Raw genomic sequence first — 19,232 nt, forward strand, 5'->3', positions numbered from 1 at the left:
GCTCCACAACATCGTACAGACATGGTTGTTGGCTCGTATGCAATCATGTACAACACCCTAGCAACCGAGTGGCGAGTTTTGCCACTGCAAGCACCACTTCACATTTTCTTCAGGAAATGTACATTCTAGTTATTATTATTATTCTGGACAAAGTTTGGCGCGTAACTCGCCCCGCACCGTTTGTCTCAGAGCCATAAATGAGGTGTCAAATCGACCGGCTCATTAAGGAGAGGTGTGCTATGACTTTTATAAGCGATCAGGGGTGCGGTGTTCGCCCCAGGGGCGAAAAAGCGGCCAAAAAAGTCCCATTGACTTAACATTGCGACGAACTTTGACCACACGTAGCTCTGAGCGAGGATTTAGCAGAAATGTGTGATCTGCCACATTTGAAGAGGCTGACAGGCTCTGTAAGAACATACCTCACAATGGGGTAAAAGTTGCACCCCTGGGGGGCAGGAGATGCCCAAAGTTGCCCCATTGACTTACTATGGGGAAGGAACGTCCCGTGAAACACACATGCTTTTCCTACTATGGTAAATTGCATAGGGACTTTGTATTGAACGTAGCTCTGGATCACAGTGTCATAGAGACAAGGGGGAGGGCTCATTTTACTCAGACGACCAATCAGTCTCTCAGGATCATTGTGAAGCTATCAAGCCACGCCCTAGCAACCATTTAGAGCCCCTTAGCAACAAGTTCCATAGACTTCCATTGAAAGAGTTCAAAGAGATATCTCCAGACTGAATTGTCATAGAAACATGGGGGTGGTCTCATTTGACTCGGGGCAGTAAACAGCCAATCATGAATCACCTCAACACTTCCAAGCCCCTCCCTAGCAACCATTGTCGAGCACCTTAGCAACCAAAATCCAAAGAGGGATATCTTCCATTCTGAATGTCACAGAGGCATGGGAGTTGGTTTATATCATTCATACTGACAAGAAGCCTTTGGAATTTCATCATTGGCAGCTGCCAAGTAACTCCATAGCAACCAAAGAGAGTATCCTAGCAACCGTTTAGCAAAACGTATATCTCTGCATCAAAACATAGTATAGAGATGGGACTTGGCTCTTTTGACTAAATCATGGTAAACTATGGTAAATCAACCTTGAATCATAGTAAATCATACTAAAACATGGTAAATCATGGTATACTATAGTAAATCATAGTACACTATGGTAAATCGTGGTAAATCATGGTAAACTATGGTAAATCATGCTAGAATCATAGTAAATCATACTTGAACATGGTAAATCATGGTATACTATAGTAAATCATGGTAAACTATGGTAAATCATGGTAAACTATGGTAAATCATGGTAAACTATGATAAATCATGCTAGAATCAGTAAATCATACTTGAACATGGTAAATCATGGTATACTATAGTAAATCATGGTAAACTATAGTAAATCGTGGTAAATCATGGTAAACTATGGTAAATCATGCTAGAATCATAGTAAATCATACTTGAACATGGTAAATCATGGTATACTATAGTAAATCATGGTAAACTATGGTAAATCATGCTAAAATCAGTAAATCAGACTTGAACATGGTAAATCATGGTATACTATAGTAAATCATGGTAAACTATGCTAAATCGTGGTAAATCATGGTAAACTATAGTAAATCATGGTAAACTATGGTAAATTATGCTAGAATCAGTAAATCATACTTGAACATGGTAAATCATAGTATACCATAGTAAATCATGGTAAACTATGGTAAATGATCCTAGAATCATAGTAAATCATACTAAAACATGGTAAATCATGGTATACTATAGTAAATCATAGTAAACTATGGTAAATCGTGGTAAATCATGGTATACTATAGTAAATCATGGTAAACTATGGTAAATCATGGTAAACTATGATAAATCATGCTAGAACCAGTAAATCATACTGGAACATGGTAAATCATGGTATACTATAGTAAATCATGGTAAAGTATGGTAAATCGTGGTAAATCATGGTAAACTATGGTAAATCATGCTAGAATCAGTAAATCATACTTGAACATGGTAAATCATGGTATACTATAGTAAATCATGGTAAAGTATGGTAAATCGTGGTAAATCATGGTAAACTATGGTAAATCATGCTAGAATCAGTAAATCATATTTGAACATGGTAAATCATGGTATACTATAGTAAATCATGGTAAACTATGGTAAATCGTGGTAAATAATGGTAAACTATGGTAAATCATGGTAAACTATGGTAAATCATGCTAGAATCAGTAAATCATACTTGAACATGGTAAATCATGGTAAACTATGATAAATCATGCTAGAATCATAGTAAATCATACTTGAACATGGTAAATCATGGTATACTATAGTAAATCATGGTAAACTATGGTAAATCATGGTAAATCATGCTAGAATCAGTAAATTATAATTGAACATGGTAAATCGTGGTATACTATAGTAAATCATGGTAAACTATAGTAAATCGTGGTAAATTGTGGTAAACTATGGTAAATCATGCCTGAATCAGTAAATCATACTTGCACATGGTAAATCATGGTATACTATAGTAAATCATGGTAAACTATGGTAATTAGTGGTAAATCGTTGTAAATCATGGTAAACTATGGTAAATCATGCTAGAATCAGTAAATCATACTTGAACATGGTAAATCATGGTATACTATAGTAAATCATGGTAAACTATGGTAAATCATGGTAAATCATGGTAACTATGATAAATCATGCTAGAATTAGTAAATTATACTAGAACATGGTAAATTGTGGTATACTATAGTAAATCATGGTAAACTATGGTAAATCATGCTAGAATCAGTAAATCATACTTGAACATGGTAAATCATGGTATACTATAATAAATCATGGTAAACTATGGTAAATCGTGGTAAATCATGGTAAACTATGATAAATCATGCTAGAATCAGTAAATCATACTTGAACATGGTAAATCATGGTATACTATAGTAAATTATGGTAAACTATGGTAAATCGTGGTAAATCATGGTAAACTATGGTAAATCATGCTTGAATCAGTAAATCATACTTGAACATGGTAAATCATGGCATACTATAGTAAATCATGGTAAACTATAGTAAATCGTGGTAAATCATGGTAAACTATGGTAAACACCTTAGCAACTGCCTAGCAACCACACTGAATACCCTAGCAACCACTTAGCAACGCCCTAGCAACCACCCAGAATACCTTGGAAACCTCCCAGAACACCATAGCAACCACCTAGTAAAACCCTAGCAACCGTGCCGAATTTTGCCACTGCAAGCACCACTTCACATTTTCTTCAGGAAATGTACATTCTAGTTATTAATGGTGCTTGCTGAAAGCAAGGCATCATTAGTGTTCTCTTGCATACTTATTCTTCTTATTATTATTATTATTCTGGACAAAGTTTGGCGCGTAACTCGCCCCGCACCGTTTGTGTCAGACCCCTGACAGAGGTGTCAAATCGACCGGCTCATTGAGGAGAGGTGTGCTATGACTTTTATAAGCGATCGGGGGTATGATGTTTGCCCCAGGGGCAAAAAAGCAGCCAAAAAAGTCCCATAGACTTAACATTGCAACGAACTTTGAGCACTCATAGCTCTGAGCGAGGATTTCGCAGAAACATGTAATTTGCCACATTTGAAGAGGCTGACAGGCTCTGTAGGAACATACCTCACAATGGGGTAAAAGTTGCACCCCTGGGGGGCAGGAGCGTCCCAAAGTTGCCCCATTGACTTACTATGGGGAAGGAACGCCCCGTGAAACACACATGCTTTTCCTACTATGGTAAATTGCATAGGGATTTTGTATTGAAGATAGCTCTGCATCACAGTGTCATAGAGACAAGGGGGCGGGCTCATTTTACTCAGACGACCAATCAGTCTCTCAGGATCATTGTAAAGCTATCAAGCCACGCCCTAGCAACCATTTAGAGCACCTTAGCAACAAGTCCCATAGACTTCCATTGAAAGATATCAAAGGGATATCTCCGGACTGAATTGTCATAGAAACATGGGGGTGGTCTCATTTGACTTGGGCCAGCAAACAGCCAATCATGAATCACCTCAACACTTCCTAGCCCCTCCCTAGCAACCATTGTCGAACACCTTAGCAACCAAAATCCAAAGAGGGATATCTTCCATTCTGAATGTCACAGAGGCATGGGAGTTGGTTTTATATCATTCATAGTGACAAGAAGCCTTTGCAGTTTCATCATTGGCATCTGCCAAGCCACTCCATAGCAACAAAACAGAGTACCCTAGCAACCAAAATCCAAAGAGGTATATCTGCCATTCTGAATGTCACAGAGAAATGGGAGTTGGTTTATATCATTCATAGTGACAAGAAGCCTTTGCAGTTGTATCATTGGCAACTGCCAAGCCACTCCCTAGCAACCAAACAGAGTACCCTAGCAACCGTTTAGCAAAATGAATATCTCTGTATCAGAACATCGTATAGAGATGGGAGGTAGTTTATATCATTCATACTGACAAGCAGCCTTTGGAGTTTCATGATTTGCAGCTGCCAAGCCACTCCCTAGCAACCAAACAGAGTACCCTAGCAACCAAAATACAAAGAGGCATATCTTCCATTCTGAATGTCACAGAGGCATTGAAGTTGGTTTATATCATTTATAATGACAAGGAGCCTTTGCAGTTTCATCATTGGCAGCTGCCAAGCCACTCCCTAGCAACCAAACAGAGTACCCTAGCAACCGTTTAGCAACCTCTGCATCAGAACATCGTATAGAGATGGGAGTTGGTTTATATCATTCATACTGACAAGAAGCCTTTGGAGTTTCATCATTGGCAGCTGCCTAGCAACTCCATAGCAACCAAATAGAGTACCCTAGCAACCATTTTACAAGACCTACATCTCTGCATCAGAATATTGTATAGAGATGGGGGTTGGCTCATTAGTTTCGGTTGGAAAACAGTCTGTAAATATCACCATGGTAACTGTGTATTCACACCCTAGCAACAGTTTAGAGCCACCTAGCAACCCTATTGCAACATATAGACGCCATATTTTAGCTCCACAACATCGTACAGACATGGTTGTTGGCTCGTATGCAATCATGTACAACACCCTAGCAACCGAGTGGCGAGTTTTGCCACTGCAAGCACCACTTCACATTTTCTTCAGGAAATGTACATTCTAGTTATTATTATTATTCTGGACAAAGTTTGGCGCGTAACTCGCCCCGCACCGTTTGTCTCAGAGCCATAAATGAGGTGTCAAATCGACCGGCTCATTAAGGAGAGGTGTGCTATGACTTTTATAAGCGATCGGGGGTGCGGTGTTCGCCCCAGGGGCGAAAAAGCGGCCAAAAAAGTCCCATTGACTTAACATTGCGACGAACTTTGACCACACGTAGCTCTGAGCGAGGATTTAGCAGAAATGTGTGATCTGCCACATTTGAAGAGGCTGACAGGCTCTGTAAGAACATACCTCACAATGGGGTAAAAGTTGCACCCCTGGGGGGCAGGAGATGCCCAAAGTTGCCCCATTGACTTACTATGGGGAAGGAACGTCCCGTGAAACACACATGCTTTTCCTACTATGGTAAATTGCATAGGGACTTTGTATTGAACGTAGCTCTGGATCACAGTGTCATAGAGACAAGGGGGAGGGCTCATTTTACTCAGACGACCAATCAGTCTCTCAGGATCATTGTGAAGCTATCAAGCCACGCCCTAGCAACCATTTAGAGCCCCTTAGCAACAAGTTCCATAGACTTCCATTGAAAGAGTTCAAAGAGATATCTCCAGACTGAATTGTCATAGAAACATGGGGGTGGTCTCATTTGACTCGGGGCAGTAAACAGCCAATCATGAATCACCTCAACACTTCCAAGCCCCTCCCTAGCAACCATTGTCGAGCACCTTAGCAACCAAAATCCAAAGAGGGATATCTTCCATTCTGAATGTCACAGAGGCATGGGAGTTGGTTTATATCATTCATACTGACAAGAAGCCTTTGGAATTTCATCATTGGCAGCTGCCAAGTAACTCCATAGCAACCAAAGAGAGTATCCTAGCAACCGTTTAGCAAAACGTATATCTCTGCATCAAAACATAGTATAGAGATGGGACTTTGCTCTTTTGACTAAATCATGGTAAACTATGGTAAATCAACCTTGAATCATAGTAAATCATACTAAAACATGGTAAATCATGGTATACTATAGTAAATCATAGTACACTATGGTAAATCGTGGTAAATCATGGTAAACTATGGTAAATCATGCTAGAATCATAGTAAATCATACTTGAACATGGTAAATCATGGTATACTATAGTAAATCATGGTAAACTATGGTAAATCATGGTAAACTATGGTAAATCATGGTAAACTATGATAAATCATGCTAGAATCAGTAAATCATACTTGAACATGGTAAATCATGGTATACTATAGTAAATCATGGTAAACTATAGTAAATCGTGGTAAATCATGGTAAACTATGGTAAATCATGCTAGAATCATAGTAAATCATACTTGAACATGGTAAATCATGGTATACTATAGTAAATCATGGTAAACTATGGTAAATCATGCTAAAATCAGTAAATCAGACTTGAACATGGTAAATCATGGTATACTATAGTAAATCATGGTAAACTATGCTAAATCGTGGTAAATCATGGTAAACTATAGTAAATCATGGTAAACTATGGTAAATTATGCTAGAATCAGTAAATCATACTTGAACATGGTAAATCATAGTATACCATAGTAAATCATGGTAAACTATGGTAAATGATCCTAGAATCATAGTAAATCATACTAAAACATGGTAAATCATGGTATACTATAGTAAATCATAGTAAACTATGGTAAATCGTGGTAAATCATGGTATACTATAGTAAATCATGGTAAACTATGGTAAATCATGGTAAACTATGATAAATCATGCTAGAACCAGTAAATCATACTGGAACATGGTAAATCATGGTATACTATAGTAAATCATGGTAAAGTATGGTAAATCGTGGTAAATCATGGTAAACTATGGTAAATCATGCTAGAATCAGTAAATCATACTTGAACATGGTAAATCATGGTATACTATAGTAAATCATGGTAAAGTATGGTAAATCGTGGTAAATCATGGTAAACTATGGTAAATCATGCTAGAATCAGTAAATCATATTTGAACATGGTAAATCATGGTATACTATAGTAAATCATGGTAAACTATGGTAAATCGTGGTAAATAATGGTAAACTATGGTAAATCATGGTAAACTATGGTAAATCATGCTAGAATCAGTAAATCATACTTGAACATGGTAAATCATGGTAAACTATGATAAATCATGCTAGAATCATAGTAAATCATACTTGAACATGGTAAATCATGGTATACTATAGTAAATCATGGTAAACTATGGTAAATCATGGTAAATCATGCTAGAATCAGTAAATTATAATTGAACATGGTAAATCGTGGTATACTATAGTAAATCATGGTAAACTATAGTAAATCGTGGTAAATTGTGGTAAACTATGGTAAATCATGCCTGAATCAGTAAATCATACTTGCACATGGTAAATCATGGTATACTATAGTAAATCATGGTAAACTATGGTAATTAGTGGTAAATCGTTGTAAATCATGGTAAACTATGGTAAATCATGCTAGAATCAGTAAATCATACTTGAACATGGTAAATCATGGTATACTATAGTAAATCATGGTAAACTATGGTAAATCATGGTAAATCATGGTAACTATGATAAATCATGCTAGAATTAGTAAATTATACTAGAACATGGTAAATTGTGGTATACTATAGTAAATCATGGTAAACTATGGTAAATCATGCTAGAATCAGTAAATCATACTTGAACATGGTAAATCATGGTATACTATAATAAATCATGGTAAACTATGGTAAATCGTGGTAAATCATGGTAAACTATGATAAATCATGCTAGAATCAGTAAATCATACTTGAACATGGTAAATCATGGTATACTATAGTAAATTATGGTAAACTATGGTAAATCGTGGTAAATCATGGTAAACTATGGTAAATCATGCTTGAATCAGTAAATCATACTTGAACATGGTAAATCATGGCATACTATAGTAAATCATGGTAAACTATAGTAAATCGTGGTAAATCATGGTAAACTATGGTAAACACCTTAGCAACTGCCTAGCAACCACACTGAATACCCTAGCAACCACTTAGCAACGCCCTAGCAACCACCCAGAATACCTTGGAAACCTCCCAGAACACCATAGCAACCACCTAGTAAAACCCTAGCAACCGTGCCGAATTTTGCCACTGCAAGCACCACTTCACATTTTCTTCAGGAAATGTACATTCTAGTTATTAATGGTGCTTGCTGAAAGCAAGGCATCATTAGTGTTCTCTTGCATACTTATTCTTCTTCTTATTATTATTATTCTGGACAAAGTTTGGCGCGTAACTCGCCCCGCACCGTTTGTGTCAGACCCCTGACAGAGGTGTCAAATCGACCGGCTCATTGAGGAGAGGTGTGCTATGACTTTTATAAGCGATCGGGGGTATGATGTTTGCCCCAGGGGCAAAAAAGCAGCCAAAAAAGTCCCATAGACTTAACATTGCAACGAACTTTGAGCACTCATAGCTCTGAGCGAGGATTTCGCAGAAACATGTAATTTGCCACATTTGAAGAGGCTGACAGGCTCTGTAGGAACATACCTCACAATGGGGTAAAAGTTGCACCCCTGGGGGGCAGGAGCGTCCCAAAGTTGCCCCATTGACTTACTATGGGGAAGGAACGCCCCGTGAAACACACATGCTTTTCCTACTATGGTAAATTGCATAGGGATTTTGTATTGAAGATAGCTCTGCATCACAGTGTCATAGAGACAAGGGGGCGGGCTCATTTTACTCAGACGACCAATCAGTCTCTCAGGATCATTGTAAAGCTATCAAGCCACGCCCTAGCAACCATTTAGAGCACCTTAGCAACAAGTCCCATAGACTTCCATTGAAAGATATCAAAGGGATATCTCCGGACTGAATTGTCATAGAAACATGGGGGTGGTCTCATTTGACTTGGGCCAGCAAACAGCCAATCATGAATCACCTCAACACTTCCTAGCCCCTCCCTAGCAACCATTGTCGAACACCTTAGCAACCAAAATCCAAAGAGGGATATCTTCCATTCTGAATGTCACAGAGGCATGGGAGTTGGTTTTATATCATTCATAGTGACAAGAAGCCTTTGCAGTTTCATCATTGGCATCTGCCAAGCCACTCCATAGCAACAAAACAGAGTACCCTAGCAACCAAAATCCAAAGAGGTATATCTGCCATTCTGAATGTCACAGAGAAATGGGAGTTGGTTTATATCATTCATAGTGACAAGAAGCCTTTGCAGTTGTATCATTGGCAACTGCCAAGCCACTCCCTAGCAACCAAACAGAGTACCCTAGCAACCGTTTAGCAAAATGAATATCTCTGTATCAGAACATCGTATAGAGATGGGAGGTAGTTTATATCATTCATACTGACAAGCAGCCTTTGGAGTTTCATGATTTGCAGCTGCCAAGCCACTCCCTAGCAACCAAACAGAGTACCCTAGCAACCAAAATACAAAGAGGCATATCTTCCATTCTGAATGTCACAGAGGCATTGAAGTTGGTTTATATCATTTATAATGACAAGGAGCCTTTGCAGTTTCATCATTGGCAGCTGCCAAGCCACTCCCTAGCAACCAAACAGAGTACCCTAGCAACCGTTTAGCAACCTCTGCATCAGAACATCGTATAGAGATGGGAGTTGGTTTATATCATTCATACTGACAAGAAGCCTTTGGAGTTTCATCATTGGCAGCTGCCTAGCAACTCCATAGCAAATACCAAATAGAGTACCCTAGCAACCATTTTACAAGACCTACATCTCTGCATCAGAATATTGTATAGAGATGGGGGTTGGCTCATTAGTTTCGGTTGGAAAACAGTCTGTAAATATCACCATGGTAACTGTGTATTCACACCCTAGCAACAGTTTAGAGCCACCTAGCAACCCTATTGCAACATATAGACGCCATATTTTAGCTCCACAACATCGTACAGACATGGTTGTTGGCTCGTATGCAATCATGTACAACACCCTAGCAACCGAGTGGCGAGTTTTGCCACTGCAAGCACCACTTCACATTTTCTTCAGGAAATGTACATTCTAGTTATTATTATTATTCTGGACAAAGTTTGGCGCGTAACTCGCCCCGCACCGTTTGTCTCAGAGCCATAAATGAGGTGTCAAATCGACCGGCTCATTAAGGAGAGGTGTGCTATGACTTTTATAAGCGATCGGGGGTGCGGTGTTCGCCCCAGGGGCGAAAAAGCGGCCAAAAAAGTCCCATTGACTTAACATTGCGACGAACTTTGACCACACGTAGCTCTGAGCGAGGATTTAGCAGAAATGTGTGATCTGCCACATTTGAAGAGGCTGACAGGCTCTGTAAGAACATACCTCACAATGGGGTAAAAGTTGCACCCCTGGGGGGCAGGAGATGCCCAAAGTTGCCCCATTGACTTACTATGGGGAAGGAACGTCCCGTGAAACACACATGCTTTTCCTACTATGGTAAATTGCATAGGGACTTTGTATTGAACGTAGCTCTGGATCACAGTGTCATAGAGACAAGGGGGAGGGCTCATTTTACTCAGACGACCAATCAGTCTCTCAGGATCATTGTGAAGCTATCAAGCCACGCCCTAGCAACCATTTAGAGCCCCTTAGCAACAAGTTCCATAGACTTCCATTGAAAGAGTTCAAAGAGATATCTCCAGACTGAATTGTCATAGAAACATGGGGGTGGTCTCATTTGACTCGGGGCAGTAAACAGCCAATCATGAATCACCTCAACACTTCCAAGCCCCTCCCTAGCAACCATTGTCGAGCACCTTAGCAACCAAAATCCAAAGAGGGATATCTTCCATTCTGAATGTCACAGAGGCATGGGAGTTGGTTTATATCATTCATACTGACAAGAAGCCTTTGGAATTTCATCATTGGCAGCTGCCAAGTAACTCCATAGCAACCAAAGAGAGTATCCTAGCAACCGTTTAGCAAAACGTATATCTCTGCATCAAAACATAGTATAGAGATGGGACTTGGCTCTTTTGACTAAATCATGGTAAACTATGGTAAATCAACCTTGAATCATAGTAAATCATACTAAAACATGGTAAATCATGGTATACTATAGTAAATCATAGTACACTATGGTAAATCGTGGTAAATCATGGTAAACTATGGTAAATCATGCTAGAATCATAGTAAATCATACTTGAACATGGTAAATCATGGTATACTATAGTAAATCATGGTAAACTATGGTAAATCATGGTAAACTATGGTAAATCATGGTAAACTATGATAAATCATGCTAGAATCAGTAAATCATACTTGAACATGGTAAATCATGGTATACTATAGTAAATCATGGTAAACTATAGTAAATCGTGGTAAATCATGGTAAACTATGGTAAATCATGCTAGAATCATAGTAAATCATACTTGAACATGGTAAATCATGGTATACTATAGTAAATCATGGTAAACTATGGTAAATCATGCTAAAATCAGTAAATCAGACTTGAACATGGTAAATCATGGTATACTATAGTAAATCATGGTAAACTATGCTAAATCGTGGTAAATCATGGTAAACTATAGTAAATCATGGTAAACTATGGTAAATTATGCTAGAATCAGTAAATCATACTTGAACATGGTAAATCATAGTATACCATAGTAAATCATGGTAAACTATGGTAAATGATCCTAGAATCATAGTAAATCATACTAAAACATGGTAAATCATGGTATACTATAGTAAATCATAGTAAACTATGGTAAATCGTGGTAAATCATGGTATACTATAGTAAATCATGGTAAACTATGGTAAATCATGGTAAACTATGATAAATCATGCTAGAACCAGTAAATCATACTGGAACATGGTAAATCATGGTATACTATAGTAAATCATGGTAAAGTATGGTAAATCGTGGTAAATCATGGTAAACTATGGTAAATCATGCTAGAATCAGTAAATCATACTTGAACATGGTAAATCATGGTATACTATAGTAAATCATGGTAAAGTATGGTAAATCGTGGTAAATCATGGTAAACTATGGTAAATCATGCTAGAATCAGTAAATCATATTTGAACATGGTAAATCATGGTATACTATAGTAAATCATGGTAAACTATGGTAAATCGTGGTAAATAATGGTAAACTATGGTAAATCATGGTAAACTATGGTAAATCATGCTAGAATCAGTAAATCATACTTGAACATGGTAAATCATGGTAAACTATGATAAATCATGCTAGAATCATAGTAAATCATACTTGAACATGGTAAATCATGGTATACTATAGTAAATCATGGTAAACTATGGTAAATCATGGTAAATCATGCTAGAATCAGTAAATTATAATTGAACATGGTAAATCGTGGTATACTATAGTAAATCATGGTAAACTATAGTAAATCGTGGTAAATTGTGGTAAACTATGGTAAATCATGCCTGAATCAGTAAATCATACTTGCACATGGTAAATCATGGTATACTATAGTAAATCATGGTAAACTATGGTAATTAGTGGTAAATCGTTGTAAATCATGGTAAACTATGGTAAATCATGCTAGAATCAGTAAATCATACTTGAACATGGTAAATCATGGTATACTATAGTAAATCATGGTAAACTATGGTAAATCATGGTAAATCATGGTAACTATGATAAATCATGCTAGAATTAGTAAATTATACTAGAACATGGTAAATTGTGGTATACTATAGTAAATCATGGTAAACTATGGTAAATCATGCTAGAATCAGTAAATCATACTTGAACATGGTAAATCATGGTATACTATAATAAATCATGGTAAACTATGGTAAATCGTGGTAAATCATGGTAAACTATGATAAATCATGCTAGAATCAGTAAATCATACTTGAACATGGTAAATCATGGTATACTATAGTAAATTATGGTAAACTATGGTAAATCGTGGTAAATCATGGTAAACTATGGTAAATCATGCTTGAATCAGTAAATCATACTTGAACATGGTAAATCATGGCATACTATAGTAAATCATGGTAAACTATAGTAAATCGTGGTAAATCATGGTAAACTATGGTAAACACCTTAGCAACTGCCTAGCAACCACACTGAATACCCTAGCAACCACTTAGCAACGCCCTAGCAACCACCCAGAATACCTTGGAAACCTCCCAGAACACCATAGCAACCACCTAGTAAAACCCTAGCAACCGTGCCGAATTTTGCCACTGCAAGCACCACTTCACATTTTCTTCAGGAAATGTACATTCTAGTTATTAATGGTGCTTGCTGAAAGCAAGGCATCATTAGTGTTCTCTTGCATACTTATTCTTCTTCTTCTTATTATTATTCTGGACAAAGTTTGGCGCGTAACTCGCCCCGCACCGTTTGTGTCAGACCCCTGACAGAGGTGTCAAATCGACCGGCTCATTGAGGAGAGGTGTGCTATGACTTTTATAAGCGATCGGGGGTATGATGTTTGCCCCAGGGGCAAAAAAGCAGCCAAAAAAGTCCCATAGACTTAACATTGCAACGAACTTTGAGCACTCATAGCTCTGAGCGAGGATTTCGCAGAAACATGTAATTTGCCACATTTGAAGAGGCTGACAGGCTCTGTAGGAACATACCTCACAATGGGGTAAAAGTTGCACCCCTGGGGGGCAGGAGCGTCCCAAAGTTGCCCCATTGACTTACTATGGGGAAGGAACGCCCCGTGAAACACACATGCTTTTCCTACTATGGTAAATTGCATAGGGATTTTGTATTGAAGATAGCTCTGCATCACAGTGTCATAGAGACAAGGGGGCGGGCTCATTTTACTCAGACGACCAATCAGTCTCTCAGGATCATTGTAAAGCTATCAAGCCACGCCCTAGCAACCATTTAGAGCACCTTAGCAACAAGTCCCATAGACTTCCATTGAAAGATATCAAAGGGATATCTCCGGACTGAATTGTCATAGAAACATGGGGGTGGTCTCATTTGACTTGGGCCAGCAAACAGCCAATCATGAATCACCTCAACACTTCCTAGCCCCTCCCTAGCAACCATTGTCGAACACCTTAGCAACCAAAATCCAAAGAGGGATATCTTCCATTCTGAATGTCACAGAGGCATGGGAGTTGGTTTTATATCATTCATAGTGACAAGAAGCCTTTGCAGTTTCATCATTGGCATCTGCCAAGCCACTCCATAGCAACAAAACAGAGTACCCTAGCAACCAAAATCCAAAGAGGTATATCTGCCATTCTGAATGTCACAGAGAAATGGGAGTTGGTTTATATCATTCATAGTGACAAGAAGCCTTTGCAGTTGTATCATTGGCAACTGCCAAGCCACTCCCTAGCAACCAAACAGAGTACCCTAGCAACCGTTTAGCAAAATGAATATCTCTGTATCAGAACATCGTATAGAGATGGGAGGTAGTTTATATCATTCATACTGACAAGCAGCCTTTGGAGTTTCATGATTTGCAGCTGCCAAGCCACTCCCTAGCAACCAAACAGAGTACCCTAGCAACCAAAATACAAAGAGGCATATCTTCCATTCTGAATGTCACAGAGGCATTGAAGTTGGTTTATATCATTTATAATGACAAGGAGCCTTTGCAGTTTCATCATTGGCAGCTGCCAAGCCACTCCCTAGCAACCAAACAGAGTACCCTAGCAACCGTTTAGCAACCTCTGCATCAGAACATCGTATAGAGATGGGAGTTGGTTTATATCATTCATACTGACAAGAAGCCTTTGGAGTTTCATCATTGGCAGCTGCCTAGCAACTCCATAGCAACCAAATAGAGTACCCTAGCAACCATTTTACAAGACCTACATCTCTGCATCAGAATATTGTATAGAGATGGGGGTTGGCTCATTAGTTTCGGTTGGAAAACAGTCTGTAAATATCACCATGGTAACTGTGTATTCACACCCTAGCAACAGTTTAGAGCCACCTAGCAACCCTATTGCAACATATAGACGCCATATTTTAGCTCCACAACATCGTACAGACATGGTTGTTGGCTCGTATGCAATCATGTACAACACCCTAGCAACCGAGTGGCGAGTTTTGCCACTGCAAGCACCACTTCACATTTTCTTCAGGAAATGTACATTCTAGTTATTATTATTATTCTGGACAAAGTTTGGCGCGTAACTCGCCCCGCACCGTTTGTCTCAGAGCCATGAATGAGGTGTCAAATCGACCGGCTCATTAAGGAGAGGTGTGCTATGACTTTTATAAGCGATCGGGGGTGCGGTGTTCGCCCCAGGGGCGAAAAAGCGGCCAAAAAAGTCCCATTGACTTAACATTGCGACGAACTTTGACCACACGTAGCTCTGAGCGAGGATTTAGCAGAAATGTGTGATTTGCCACATTTGAAGAGGCTGACAGGCTCTGTAAGAACATACCTCACAATGGGGTAAAAGTTGCACCCCTGGGGGGCAGGAGATGCCCAAAGTTGCCCCATTGACTTACTATGGGGAAGGAACGTCCCGTGAAACACACATGCTTTTCCTACTATGGTAAATTGCATAGGGACTTTGTATTGAACGTAGCTCTGGATCACAGTGTCATAGAGACAAGGGGGAGGGCTCATTTTACTCAGACGACCAATCAGTCTCTCAGGATCATTGTGAAGCTATCAAGCCACGCCCTAGCAACCATTTAGAGCCCCTTAGCAACAAGTTCCATAGACTTCCATTGAAAGAGTTCAAAGAGATATCTCCAGACTGAATTGTCATAGAAACATGGGGGTGGTCTCATTTGACTCGGGGCAGTAAACAGCCAATCATGAATCACCTCAACACTTCCAAGCCCCTCCCTAGCAACCATTGTCGAGCACCTTAGCAACCAAAATCCAAAGAGGGATATCTTCCATTCTGAATGTCACAGAGGCATGGGAGTTGGTTTATATCATTCATACTGACAAGAAGCCTTTGGAATTTCATCATTGGCAGCTGCCAAGTAACTCCATAGCAACCAAAGAGAGTATCCTAGCAACCGTTTAGCAAAACGTATATCTCTGCATCAAAACATAGTATAGAGATGGGACTTGGCTCTTTTGACTAAATCATGGTAAACTATGGTAAATCAACCTTGAATCATAGTAAATCATACTAAAACATGGTAAATCATGGTATACTATAGTAAATCATAGTACACTATGGTAAATCGTGGTAAATCATGGTAAACTATGGTAAATCATGCTAGAATCATAGTAAATCATACTTGAACATGGTAAATCATGGTATACTATAGTAAATCATGGTAAACTATGGTAAATCATGGTAAACTATGATAAATCATGCTAGAATCAGTAAATCATAATTGAACATGGTATATCATAGTATACTATAGTAAATCATGGTATACTATAGTAAATCATGGTAAACTATGGTAAATCGTGGTAAATCGTGGTAAACTATGGTAAATCATGGTAAACTATGGTAAATCATGCTAGAATCAGTAAATCATACTTGAACATGGTAAATCATGGTATACTATAGTAAATCATGGTAAACTATAGTAAATCGTGGTAAATCATGGTAAACTATGGTAAATCATGCTAGAATCATAGTAAATCATACTTGAACATGGTAAATCATGGTATACTATAGTAAATCATGGTAAACTATGGTAAATCATGCTAAAATCAGTAAATCAGACTTGAACATGGTAAATCATGGTATACTATAGTAAATCATGGTAAACTATGCTAAATCGTGGTAAATCATGGTAAACTATAGTAAATCATGGTAAACTATGGTAAATTATGCTAGAATCAGTAAATCATACTTGAACATGGTAAATCATAGTATACTATAGTAAATCATGGTAAACTATGGTAAATGATCCTAGAATCATAGTAAATCATACTAAAACATGGTAAATCATGGTATACTATAGTAAATCATAGTAAACTATGGTAAATCGTGGTAAATCATGGTATACTATAGTAAATCATGGTAAACTATGGTAAATCATGGTAAACTATGATAAATCATGCTAGAATCAGTAAATCATACTGGAACATGGTAAATCATGGTATACTATAGTAAATCATAGTAAAGTATGGTAAATCGTGGTAAATCATGGTAAACTATGGTAAATCATGCTAGAATCAGTAAATCATACTTGAACATGGTAAATCATGGTATACTATAGTAAATCATGGTAAAGTATGGTAAATCATGGTAAATCATGGTAAACAATGGTAAATCATGCTAGAATCAGTAAATCATATTTGAACATGGTAAATCATGGTATACTATAGTAAATCATGGTAAACTATGGTAAATCGTGGTAAATAATGGTAAACTATGGTAAATCATGGTAAACTATGGTAAATCATGCTAGAATCAGTAAATCATACTTGAACATGGTAAATCATGGTAAACTATGGTAAATCGTGGTGAACTATGGTAAATCATGGTAAACTATGGTAAATCATGGTAAACTATGATAAATCATGCTAGAATCATAGTAAATCATACTTGAACATGGTAAATCATGGTATACTATAGTAAATCATGGTAAACTATGGTAAATCATGGTAAATCATGCTAGAATCAGTAAATTATAATTGAACATGGTAAATCGTGGTATACTATAGTAAATCATGGTAAACTATAGTAAATCGTGGTAAATTGTGGTAAACTATGGTAAATCATGCCTGAATCAGTCAATCATACTTGCACATGGTAAATCATGGTATACTATAGTAAATCATGGTAAACTATGGTAATTAGTGGTAAATCGTTGTAAATCATGGTAAACTATGGTAAATCATGCTAGAATCAGTAAATCATACTTGAACATGGTAAATCATGGTATACTATAGTAAATCATGGTAAACTATGGTAAATCATGGTAAATCATGGTAACTATGATAAATCATGCTAGAATCAGTAAATTATACTAGAACATGGTAAATTGTGGTATACTATAGTAAATCATGGTAAACTATGGTAAATCATGCTAGAATCAGTAAATCATACTTGAACATGGTAAATCATGGTATACTATAATAAATCATGGTAAACTATGGTAAATCGTGGTAAATCATGGTAAACTATGATAAATCATGCTAGAATCAGTAAATCATACTTGAACATGGTAAATCATGGCATACTATAGTAAATCATGGTAAACTATAGTAAATCGTGGTAAATCATGGTAAACTATGGTAAACACCTTAGCAACTGCCTAGCAACCACACTGAATACCCTAGCAACCACTTAGCAACGCCCTAGCAACCACCCAGAATACCTTGGAAACCTCCCAGAACACCATAGCAACCACCTAGTAAAACCCTAGCAACCGTGCCGAATTTTGCCACTGCAAGCACCACTTCACATTTTCTTCAGGAAATGTACATTCTAGTTTTTCTTATTATTATTCCGGACAAAAGTTTGGCGCGTAACTCGCCCCGCAGCTTTTGTCACAGACACACGAATGAGGCGTCAAATCGTGCGGATTATTCGGGAATGGTGTGCTATGACTTTTATAAGCGATCGGGGGTACGGTGTTCGCCCCAGGGGTGAAAAAGCGGCCAAAAAAGTCCCATTGACTTAACATTGCGACGAACTTTGACCACACATAGCTCTGAGCAAGGATTTCGCAGAAACGTGTGATTTGCCACATTTGAAGAGGCTGACAGGCTCTGTAAGAACATACCTCACAATGGGGCAAAAGTTGCACCCCTGGGGGGCAGGAGATGCCCAAAGTTGCCCCATTGACTTACTATGGGGAAGGAACGTCCCGTGAAACACACATGCTTTTCCTACTATGGTAAATTGCATAGGGACTTTGTATTGAACGTAGCTCTGGATCACAGTGTCATAGAGACAAGGGGGAGGGCTCATTTTACTCAGACGACCAATCAGTCTCTCTGGATCATTGTGAAGCTATCAAGCCACGCCCTAGCAACCATTTAGCGCCCCTTAGCAACAAGTTCCATAGACTTCCATTGAAAGAGTTCAAAGAGATATCTCCAGACTGAATTGTCATAAAAACATGGGGGTGGTCTCATTTGACTCGGGGCAGCAAACAGCCAATCATGAATAACCTCAACACTTCCAAGCCCCTCCCTAGCAACCACTGTCGAGCACCTTAGCAACCAAAATCCAAAGAGGATT

Source organism: Rutilus rutilus (genome assembly GCF_951802725.1).
Source record: "Rutilus rutilus genome assembly, chromosome: 5".
NCBI classification, from domain to species: Eukaryota; Metazoa; Chordata; class Actinopteri; order Cypriniformes; family Leuciscidae; genus Rutilus; species Rutilus rutilus.